We start from the raw sequence: 12,242 nt of genomic DNA on the forward strand, positions 1-12,242 counted from the left end.
GGTTTGTGCACCAACACACAATATTGGAATCTATGATTATATATGTTTATGATTATATGTGATTATATGTGAACTGTGAAGTGAGATCTGTGTAAGTTATTCATCCGAGACAAATTACAAACTTAAAATTTTTTGATGATACATAATAGATGTAATTTGTATTGATTGCAAACTTTTAAGTTTCATTTTACTTATCTTTAAAATAGGAATAAAATAGCATCTACTTCACTGTGTTGTAGTGAAGTCCAAATGAGCAAGATAAATTTATTCCTTAAGGTCATACATATAGTAAGCATTCTATACATGCTAATTATTACTATTGTTGTTTAGCAAACTGAAATTCATATAGGGAAAGTCACAAGAAAGTAGTATACTATTATGTTTGCAAAGAAAGTGACACAGAAACACAAGTGGAAGGATAACTATTCCTTCTTGTATGATTCAGGGAAGACTTCCAAACGATGTGCCATTTGAGCTGGTTCTAGGAGATGAGTAGGAGTTTTACCGAGAGAAGTGGGAGAAGACCTTTCCAGGAAGTGAGTAGGAACAGTGTGAGTAAGGTGTAGAGTGTTCACAGGGATTAGAGAGCTTTGAGTGATGAGAAGTTTGGTGCAACTGAATCAAATCATGCGTGGAGTGGAGGGGTAGAAAGTTAAGTCAGAGAAGTAAATTGGCGTTAGAATATCCAGGTGAATTGTGATTTGTAGGCAATGTGAAATCATTGAAGGTTTTAAATAGAAAAATAAGTTTTTACGGGAAGATAATTTTTGCAATGTTGTCCAGGGTAAATTGCACTGAAAAAGTAACAAATGTGTGTGTGTGTGTGTGTGTGTGTTTAATATGTGCCAGGAATTGTGCTAATCACTTTCTAGCAAGATATTACCTAATTTTCTCAACGAATTTGAAATGCACAGATTATTACTTCATTTAATGGGTGAGAAAACTGAAGCTTAGAACGATCAGCCATCCAAAATCACATGACCAAATCATGTACATTTAATCATTTTTGAAAGGTTCCAAAGCCCCTTATACTTCCACTACTAAACATGGTAGGAAAATAAGATATGAAACTTTTGCCATTTATCCAGGTGAGAGGTGATGTAGGACCGAGATAAAAGGTGGTGATGAGGATTGATATTCAGAAACTATTTTTGAGGAAAATCAGCAAACCGGGGTAACGAATTCAATATAAAAGAGGAAATAGGCACTAATCAAGGATAAATTCGAGGGTATGAGGTTCGGAAAGTGTGAAAACATGTGGCAGTGTTGAAGACTGAGAATTCAGTAGATGAACCAGGATTTTGGGGGGGGAGTGGTGAAGGAGCACTGGTAGAGGGAAAATTTAATGTGTAACACAATGAGTTTTAAGTGCCTAGAAGACAAGCAGGAAGAGATGTCCACTAAGGAGCTGAAAGCACAGCTCTAGATAGAAGTGTTAGGGATGGTCACTATATACTGTGGTTGAAGTCTTGAGGATAGTGAGATTCCCCAGACAGAACTGAAGTATAGAGAAGACAAGCATTGATATCTAGTTGGAATGATTTACACGTTAAATGTCAAAATCCTCAGGACATTATCCTTGTTGTATACAGTTTTGAATCCCTCAGAGTTTTTTATACAACTAACTTTCTTTCTTTCTTTCTGTGTGTGTTTTTTTTTTTTTTTTTTTTTTTTTTTTGAGACGGAGTCTCGCTCTGTCGCCCAGACTGGAGTGCAGTGGCACAATCTTGGATCACTGCAAGCTCCGCCTCCCGGATTCACGCCATTCTCCTGCCTCAGCCTCCCGAGTAGCTGGGACTACAGCCATGCGCCACCACGCCCAGCTAATTTTTCTACTTTTAGTAGAGACGGGGTTGCGCCATGTTGGTCGGGCTGGTCTCGAACTACTGACCTCATGATCCTCCTGCCTCTGGCTCCAAACGTGCTGGGATTACAGGCATAAGTCACCAGGCTCAGCCAATTTTCTGTATAGTAAATACTTCATAAATGTTCTATGGGTGGATAAATGAGAAGAGTACCAAAAATAGAACCTAAGAAATGGGAAATGGGAAGGGGCCCAAAAAGGAAGTTCAGAAGGATTGTTTAACAGATGGCATGAGATGAGAACAAGAAGAATGGAAGCCAAAGGAGAAGAGTATTTCAAGATGTAGGAAATGGTCCTATAGATTGAAATGCTTCAGAGAGATAAGTTGGGACAAGAACTTAAAATCAGCCATTGGGTTTGTCCATAGGAGAGTGCTAGAAAATGTGATTCTCAACTAATCACTGGAACAAATCACTGGGATTTTATAATATGTCCTTTGATGAGCTGGGAGTCAGTCTATATAAGGCAAGTGCCCAAACCCAAAACTTAGCAACATATCTGGAAGTATAAATCTAGCATGAGAGACTAACAGGCAATTAATTGTGCTGAGTTTCATTACAGGTTTCCTAATTGAAAGTGCTTCCTGCTGATAGGGCAGGCTTAATATATATTAAAGGGAAAAAATGAAAATAAGGTATTTCCATTGTGATTCTTTACCAATTAAAAATTCCAGACACAGATGCATTTGAGAATGCATTGATTCACTTAAAGATTAACATCTTCTCTCACTGAAAATGTTAATATAAAAAAGATAAAAATTGTTTCAGATAAAAGCATGTGTCTTTGATATTTCTGTTTCAATATTTGATTGCTTCAAATGCTTGTATTTTTCTATGACAAGCAAATAACCATTTAAAAACTCAGTCTAATAAAAAATCTGAGTATTGTTCTTGAAAAATTAAAAACTCATAAATATACTATAACTTTCTATAAATTAAATATCCTCATTATTTTTCCTACTTAGGTGAACTTTTTGGATAAAAAATATTCAGATAAATTCAATTTTGTGTGATACAGTGCTGTTATAATATTTCATTGTAATGTTTTGAGAAAAAGCACTACAATCCAATAAACAAATGTATTTGAATAGTATAGTTTTATTTCTTAGATAAATAATGATAGAAAAGTGTAGTTTCTTTTAAAAAATCAAGATGGTTGTCCTCTAGATATCATATTCAGTGTGTTAAAATTTTATTTAGATATTGTCTTATAAAATCCAGAAAGAGCCAACATTTTTTTTAACCCACAAGAGAATGTGACACCTCTGAATTACCGAACAATCATTGATCAGCATCTAGCATGCACTCTTAAAGCTCATAATAGCTAACAGGAAGTACTGCTATAGGCTATAGAGTTAGGAATTTAAAAATGTCAGGCAACACTAATAATTCATGCATCCTGGGACCATAAAGCCAGTAGCATGTCAATAATAATGGCATGCTCTTTGGAAAACAGGTAAAATTAAGATGCTAATGTTTTACCTTAAGAGAATACCATAGAACTTTGGTAAAAGAAATCATTTTTCTCTGGCATAGGAAGTTCTGATTTGTATTCTATGGATTTCTACTACTTATTATGCCTCCTGGATATGTATCCAAATACAAGCCTACATATACTGTCAATTGACAAAGTGCCTGACATGGCATAATAGCAAAATGTGTAGGCAATAAAAAGAAATGCACAAAATAAATATCGATAACTGAAGAAATCAAGCATGCCAGAGGATACAAGATATTTCACATTTAGGAAACATTTAAGAAAAGAGGTGACAGACAATGAAGGATACCTTTAGAGAGACCACTTTTTTGTTAAATTTTGATTAGACTTTTTATTTTTATTTTTATTATTGCAGGATTGCCTATTTTAGAAATAATGCTTAAAAGCAAGACTTCAGTTCAAGGCTTAAAAAGCTACTGGGGTCTTCAGAAACTGTTTTGTTTTGCTTTGTTTCGTTTTTCTCATGGTCTTCATATTTGAAAGAAGCTTTAAGAAAACAGCTGCATTTGAAGAGAAATGGAATACTGGAAACAGAGAAAAGGGAAATTGTGTTTTATTGAGCGATTTCTTTATTACCACTCTGGGAACCCAAAAGTGACTATGGCTATCAAATAAGTCTACCTCAAGAAAATCTTCAGATCAATCTTTAATGAGAAAGAAAGAAAGAAAGAAAGATTGTACACCCAGGTCTTGCTTTATCCACACAATTCTGTCTTTTCCTAACTCATCAATATGCTTGTGGTTCTTAAATTTAGTATTTGAATTAAATGCTCAAGAGCCTTGAATGACATTCACCCTCCCATTAAAAGATATATAGGTCAATTATATGGCATTGATAAAATCCTTGATATGATTTGTGTCCCTTTAACTAATGACATTTCCTCTAACGTGACAAAATCACAAAAAAACATAAGAAAAGAGCACCTCATTACAAAGGAACCCACCATACATTATTTAAATCTTTCCCTCTGTGATAGCAAGAGCTAGAATGCATACCGAGTAACTGCTTCTCAACAGGAAATTATTCTTTTTCGTGCAGTTCAGACAACTGATTTCTGACTGGTCATTACAAGAAAAACAAATACCATCTGCAAATAGTAATTAGAATGTAATACTATTTAAGCTTCTGAAAAGAATATAAAATATGTATATAGAAGCTCTGAAGCTAATAAAAATATAATGCAGATTACTTCAAAGCATTTCACGTTTATGTTGCTCAACTACTAATAAAATGAAACAATGTTAAATCAATTTTCTTAAGTCCTATTTAAAAAAAAAAATCTCTCAGTTGCATCAAGAATAGTTCAGCTCACTTGAAGTTACAGCCTGGTTTAGGAAAATTGCATTTTACTGCTCTTCTATTGATTTTTAGCAAATTTAAAACTGTCACTATCCGCTGATTCTGCTTATCTTTGAATTTAAAATGTCCACAGTATTTACATAGCATTGAAAAATTACTGTTTCAATGTATTGTATTTTTAATGCAGCTCTCTTTTTGTGGTTTATATAGCTAGCTTGCTACCAAGAGGACACTTTGATGTCATCCTCCTTTGTAGCATACAATGAAATCACATTTTTCTTTAATCGGCAATGGCATACTGACTGAAAAGTAAAACCATTTCTCATTTCCTTCCTCTTTTTAAAAAAATGATCATTATCTCACTTGTTTTACATTTTTAGTTTTCAATAAAGCCTATCTGTAGTATTAGTGGGTACTTCATTACTTTAAAAATTATTTTCAAACAAACACAACATCATCTTCAAATTAGCCCAAGCAGAGATATCAATTTCTAGTTTCTTAGCGTACTGATGACTGTTCTACCCCAAGATAAATATATTATTCAGTTTCTGTTACCCATAAAACCACATGACTCAAATGCACATAAAACTCAAATTATAAGCATTTGTTGAACTTCAGTCCCTTCAGTTATGCTTTGTATCCCTATGATTTAGCAAATTATTTATTCAAAAGATGGTCTTGGGAAATGTTTAAATATCTTGGTAAACAATTAATGTGCATCAATCAATATAAAAACAAGCATTTTTCTTAGTTCCGGTTGAATCGTTGAATATGCTTCTTTTTCTAAATAGACATTACCAAACAAACGCTATAGATTCAGTTACTAAGCATCTATTAAAACTATAACAACCACGTGTGATGAAAGTCATATCACTCTGGCAAAAATGAAATTTGTATTCTTTGTGCAAATTCATCGTGATTGCAGCTCTCAGTAGTGTAACTGTAGGGGCCTGTAAGTAATTTTATTGTAATCATGAAAATATATATTATAGGGTTATTATCTAGGCACACGTAAGAATTTCCACTTCCCCTGTAACTTGAATTCAACAAACCGGCATTGTGCCTACTAACTGAATTTGTTTTACTCTGAAAGTTTTAAAATTATGTTAAACAAAATAAATATATTTTGTTTGTTTTGTAATATTTTAAACATGAAATCTTCCAGGTCACAGTGCAGATTTGAATTTTTGACTTAGCTATCAATTAAGGAATCAACAGAGATGAAAAGCAAGGAAACTGGAGTTCATTAAAGGCCTTTCATTTACTCATTCATTCCACATTCTTTTCAACTTGTTCATATTATGTGCAGAACACTGTACTACCTTGTGTCTGGTGTTGAGCAAACTTCATACATATTAAGTCAATACATATAATTAATAAACATTTTCCATACCTATATTTGCTCAATTAAAAAGCATTGAAATGAATATCTTAGATGTGGTGTTTACCATCATGAACATAATCACCCCATAGAAACCATTTACCTTCCACAAACCTTAGTTATTTGGACAAAATTGAGCAGTTAGGCCTGCTTCCAAGTTATGCTTATCCTAAGACCGTTCTTCCATTTTCATAGTTACCAGCTTGGTGACAATATAAAAAAAACATAGTAATTGCTAGGATGAAAGCAAAGATCTTTTAACAACTCCAAGACTTTGTTTGAAAGACTCTAAGTGAAACTAATAAACTCCTATTTAGTTTCCAAACATTACAGATTCAAGTTCTCCAAAGTCAATATTGTTTGTAAGAAGGCACGTAAAATGTACATTGAAAAAAATTCACAGAAAAAAATTGTTTTTACTATATTTGATGAATTATAAAGGTCTACTTCTGCATGATTTTATAATTATTTCTTAATTATAATTTTCATATCTTCTTTGAGATTTTTTTAAACTCTCAACTTACCCACATCATTTTACATTTGATAAAAATGAAATATTGCAAATGTTATTATACATTAATCTAAATGCCTCAATTATTGATAATACTTATATGAATCAAGTTATCAAATGTATCAAAATTTGTCACCCAGGAGTAAGAGATGGAATGTTCTAGTATATGGGAGCAGTTTGATAGTGTTTTTTTTGTGCATTTCAGACAGGATACATTTGTTAATGAAGGATACTCCTTTTTCCACTACAAAGGGCTGAGTTTATTTTTTCATAATAAGATTCTTGTAATTATAAATATAATATAATATAATTTTATGCAATTTTGAAAAATTTTAGAAGTGTAAAGAAATTTACAAGAACAGACTGGTCATAGTCTCTCCTTGATAGCTGTTATACATTTTAAATACAGTTAGATAGAAAAATAGAAATAGCTACAAATACAGATATGCACACATAGATACAATTCTTCCTAAAATTATGTGATTCTTTTTTAAAGATTATTTTCAATGTTCAGTTTCCATTGATTTAATTTCCCACATTATGAATTTCCCATGATTTCCCATGTTATGAATAATCTTATAATTTTTAATTATTTGTAATATCTTTTCCTCATACAGGTATACTACAAATTATTTACCCAATTCCATTTGGTTAGTTATTCCCATATTTTAATATTACAGATGTCACTGTCATCAACACCTTTCAATACACTTTTAGTCAGTATTCTAGTTTTTCGTTATGATATATTCCCAGAAATGAAATGTATTGTCTCAGATGATACAAACATTTTAAGCTTTTCAGTGCATCTTGCCAAGATGATTTTTAGAGAGTTTATCAATTAATTGCCACTATTCATATTTTAAAATGTTGATTGTATTGTATTTATATCAACTGTGTGTTCCAATTTCAGCAAAATATTGCTAACTTGATAGCTGGGAAATGGCATCACATGTTGTTTAAATGTGCAACGCCTATCAGCTAGGGAGGAAATCAGAGCTGCATTAAAGATAGGGACTCATAGCAGATGGTGGGGTCTTGCAGGTGACCTGGCCTGGCTATAATTTGTCACTTATAAATGTATAACTAGACTTCCAGAGGGAGCTCAGGGCAACTCTGGGAATTTTACAGAGCACATGCTTTGGACTTGACCTCCAAAACCCATGAACTCTCTTGGGATAGAAAAAAGAGCTTCCCACGTGCATAGACCAGGACAGAATTCCTTTCTGTCCACATCTTTAAAATATAGACATCATATTGAAATATACTCATAAATTTATAGACGAAGAAGATTCCTCAGTAGACAACTAGAGACATAAAGTAATCTATTCATATTGTAGAAATCATTTTTAGATGTAATAGTGATAATTATCTTTGCAACATGACATTCAATCAAACTAGTAGTTTTCTGAGTAATTGCTGAATTATTTAGAAGGAATTTCAGGCAATAGTTTAAAAGAAAAAGCCTTATCTTAATATGACTTTGCTTTATGTCACTTTCTGTGTAGAAACTAGTAAACGCTTATAGCAATATTACTAACCATTAGATCAGAAAATTATTTTGACTTTTCTACTTTTTATTGAACAATAATTTGGTTATTATTCCATATGTTGAGGTATTAGCAGAAGTTAATTGATGAATGGATCTACATTCCTGACATTAAATTTTGTGATTTAAACGGATATCACCTTAATGAAAGATCATTTACACTAATTCCATATGATGCCAAAATAAATTAATTCAAATTGGTTATCAAGTTACAGAGAAAACCTTGGACCTACAAAGTTCATGGGAAATGTAGTGTTGTACTTAGCTGATATTTGAAATCAAGAATCTAGAAAAAATTAGCAAGTTCTAATTGAAAAAATAAATAGACTGTAATTCAGAAAATGTATGTAATTACTACTTGGTAAGAGACTGTTGCATAAAGAATCATAAATCACAAACAATGTAAATAATGTAATTTATTTCAACTCAAAATTATAAAATGGCTTGGTAATAAACATTATTTGCAAATGTTATATAAAAACTATTTTATAAATTTATTCATAGGTAAAATTTTTTGTGCATGTGTGGCATCTGGAAATTTATTCTCTAGACAGACTTTCAGGGATTGCACATAAACAGAAAGGCTTTTCTCCCAAATCTTCTACTGCTCAGGATTTATTTAATGATTAATTTGGACAGATCTGTGGGTCCTGGTGGCTTACACCTGTATTTCCCGCTCTCTGGGAGGCTGAGGTCAGAGGATTGCTTGAGGCCAGGAGTTCAAGGCTACAGTGAGCTATGATCGTATCTTTGTTCTCCAGCCTAGGTGACAGAGCCAGACCCTGTCTCTAAAATTAAACAACAACAACAACTAAAACATAAAAATCTGAGAATAATTTCCAGTTAATAAGTGACATAGCAACAATGTGCCTTATTTATTTTCCCCAAAACTTGGAATAATAATAGTGTATATTTCCTATGTTTTTAATAATTTCTAGACATTTTACTATGCTTGAATCAATTCAATGTTTGCAATAAAAGTCTCATAAATAGTGAATACGTTGATATATTTAAAATATTCTCTATACAATTATTGAGGATCGTTAGAAATGTCATGTGAGAGACAACACATTCTTGGAACCAGCAGTTTCTCTAAAACTTCCTAGGACTTTTAAGAGAATGATAAACTTCAAATGTACTTTAATAAGTTCCTCAGAAAAGATTTGGTGTTGAACAGTCTTCTCTAACTCATTTCAAGTACAAGAGCTACCATTAAGAAATCTGAGACAAATAGTTACACACTGGTTATTTTTCTGTAATTGTGATCCAATTTCACATTGCTTTTAAGGCCACAAAAACTCAAAGGGTATTCCTGATACATGATCTCAATCTCCAACAGATGAGACTGGCCCTCATGAATACATACTGTAATGAGACTATCTTCAAAATTGAAGTGATTGTGAAAGTATGAACAGGATAATGTGCCAGAAAATATACAAAGGATTATTAATAAAGCAAAATGAAAATAGGAATCAATTGCTTAAGTGTCACAGGTTACTGACATCACAATGATGACATAAAACTTCTTTTAGGCTTCATTTTTGTTTCTAAAATATTTTGAAAGAAATACAATTGATCTAGTCTATCATGGCGAGACAGACTCATGATCCTTTTCCTCTGGAAAACAAGGCAGGCTTTTTTTCCCCCTTTTTTTTTAATTTTCCACTATTGGACACTATTTCCAAAGTTTAAGGGTGATAGAACAAGTGGAATAGCTTTCATTTTATAGTCGTGTCAACACTACCCAATCGTGGTTGTAGAGCTGGTTATTCTTTAACTTCTCTTACACTCTTGGGGCCCTCTGCCTTCCAAGACATAAAAAGAGAAAATGAAGTCTCATTGTAGTAGAAAGATTAAAGCTACATATAACAATTTCTAGACAGGAAGAATTGTTAAATTTTGAACACACTAAGGGAGACTAAGAAATCAATCTCTTTTTCTCCTTCTTGCCTTTCTAATTCCTTTAAAGACATTCCTTTCTAAAGTTAAATTGCTTGGCATGCTGCATTCTGTTTTAGTGATTATTTTAAAGCATTATATTTTAAACTCTAAAAGAAAACATGCTTAAGACAAAATTTATCAGTTACATAGGTATACAATCTTATTCCTTTCCCTCAAACCGTGAATAATTAGCTTACATAGGTAAAATTGCTCAGGAATTTAATTTACTACTTGCAACCCCAAATTTTTCATCGACAATTTCCGGTAAAAGGAAAAACCCAACTCAGTACAAACAGGTTCACATTTGCTAATTGCTTTTACTTGAGACTTAAAGCTCAAATACTTGCCTGACATCAACATAGACATTGAAAACAATCTATTTCAATAGAAAGCTAAGATACAATACAAACTACGCAAATACTTTCTGCTAAACTTTAGGCTCAAGAAAACTTCGAAAAAAAAAAAAAAAACAACACACAGCATTGTGTGTGTGTGTGCATGTGTGTGCAAACATATCACAATTTATTTGTCCATTTTCCTGTCAATGAGCATTAGGGTTGGCATTATTTTGCTATTACAAGTAGTACTGCTAAAAATATTATTGTACATATCTTCTGGTGCATGTCTTCTTATACATGCACATGCATACACATACATATGCACATATCTTGAGGAGGAATTTCTGGATTGTAGAATGTGTGAAAATTTGGCTTTACAAGACAAATTGAATTATTTTTGAAAACACTTGTGTCAATTTACACTACCACTAACAATTTGTAGTAGAATGATTTATCCACATTGTCTCTAACACTTGCTATTGTCAGCCTTCTTTTTGGGATGGGAGGAAGGGTATTATTCTCTCTTTATTACTAATATGCGTTATTTGAAATCAAACACAGAGCTTTCCAATTGGCATGCTAATATACCCCAATGTTTCCAAACAGGCTGCAGGTTTGCCAACAACAGTGATTCCTGCAGTCCTCAGAGCTTAGGCATGGGGCCCTGCCTTTTGCTTTCAATGTCTGCTGGGCAAACCCTTCTCTTTTACCCCAGTGTGTACACAAATACTATTTTCAATGACTGCCATAATATGGAAATATTTAAGAAAACCTACTGTATACATGTTGGATGGTAGTGTTGATGGTAGTGTTGGAAATTATCCAAATTACAGTCATAAATACATAAATGTGGGGCTTATAAAACCCCTGGAAGCAAAAGAGATAACTTCTCTTTTTAATCTACCAGTTTAAAAAATATGTTTGTGTTTGATGAAGTCATTTTCCAAGGATACCAGGGAAATGTGACCAATAAAAGAAACTGTAAGATGCTCTAAGTCTCTTAAATTTATAGCATGGTGATTAGTGAAAATATCCCTCTCTCCAATAAATAAGAGACAAAGGATATTTATTTTGATATCCCAGCTTTCTATTTTTAAAAGTCAATTGCACCACCCCAGGAACATTTAAACCACTGTTAATAAAGACCATTTTTCTCTGTTTTATTTTGCAACTATAGGTATGGGTGAAATTTGGGACCCAAAATTAAGATAGTTTTTTCTTTTGTTTTTCTTTAGGGCTGTTGTGTATGTAAGAGTTCATGTTTCCTAATTTACATTTAGCGACCAGTGTGTTTCTTGTAGTCCTTGGAAACAATCTCACAGAAATCACCATGGCATTCTTGGCTCTTGAAAATTCTTCAGTTTTCTAACGCATACACACTTATAAAACTTTTTTCCTGAAAAGAAAAAACAGAATAAAAAACAAAACAAATAAAAAACCTAACACACATGCTTATTATTTTGTTTTCAGTTTGCATGTGCAAAGTTCTATTTTTAAATGTAGCTTATTTCAATATGGTCTTGTCCTGTCCTTGGATTTATTTTAGTAGACTTTGTCTTTGAATGAATTTTCTTATGAAAATGTAGCAATTTTACTGTGTGTATGCACAAAATCTGTTCTTTAAAATGGGAATAGTTTTATATATAAATGAAGTATCAAGAAATCTAATTCTTGACCTTATGATGAAGGATTTTTTATAAAAAGTAGTAGTAGAAAACGTTGCCTTTCTCGGGGTCATCATTTTCACTCACCACATTTCATAAAAATATTAGGTGTTCTGAAAAGTTGACAAGTTAAAAAAAATTATCTATTACTATAAGTGCATATTTATAAGTTATCTTAGTTATGTCAGAACTCTCTCTCT

General features: G+C 32.5%; 1 long non-coding RNA gene across 3 annotated transcripts in view; it reads left to right on the forward strand.

The window, feature by feature from the left end:
• LOC107126914 (uncharacterized) overlaps nt 1-12,242 on the forward strand; it is a 46,671-nt gene continuing 34,429 nt past the window's right edge. For all 3 annotated transcript variants that reach the window (XR_001483964.4, XR_012417380.1, XR_001483961.4), the window contains exon 1: nt 1-12,242. This exon is cut by the window's right edge. This is a non-coding gene — a long non-coding RNA (uncharacterized lncRNA).

This window comes from Macaca fascicularis, chromosome 1 (assembly GCF_037993035.2).
Source record: "Macaca fascicularis isolate 582-1 chromosome 1, T2T-MFA8v1.1".
Taxonomy (NCBI): domain Eukaryota; kingdom Metazoa; phylum Chordata; class Mammalia; order Primates; family Cercopithecidae; genus Macaca; species Macaca fascicularis.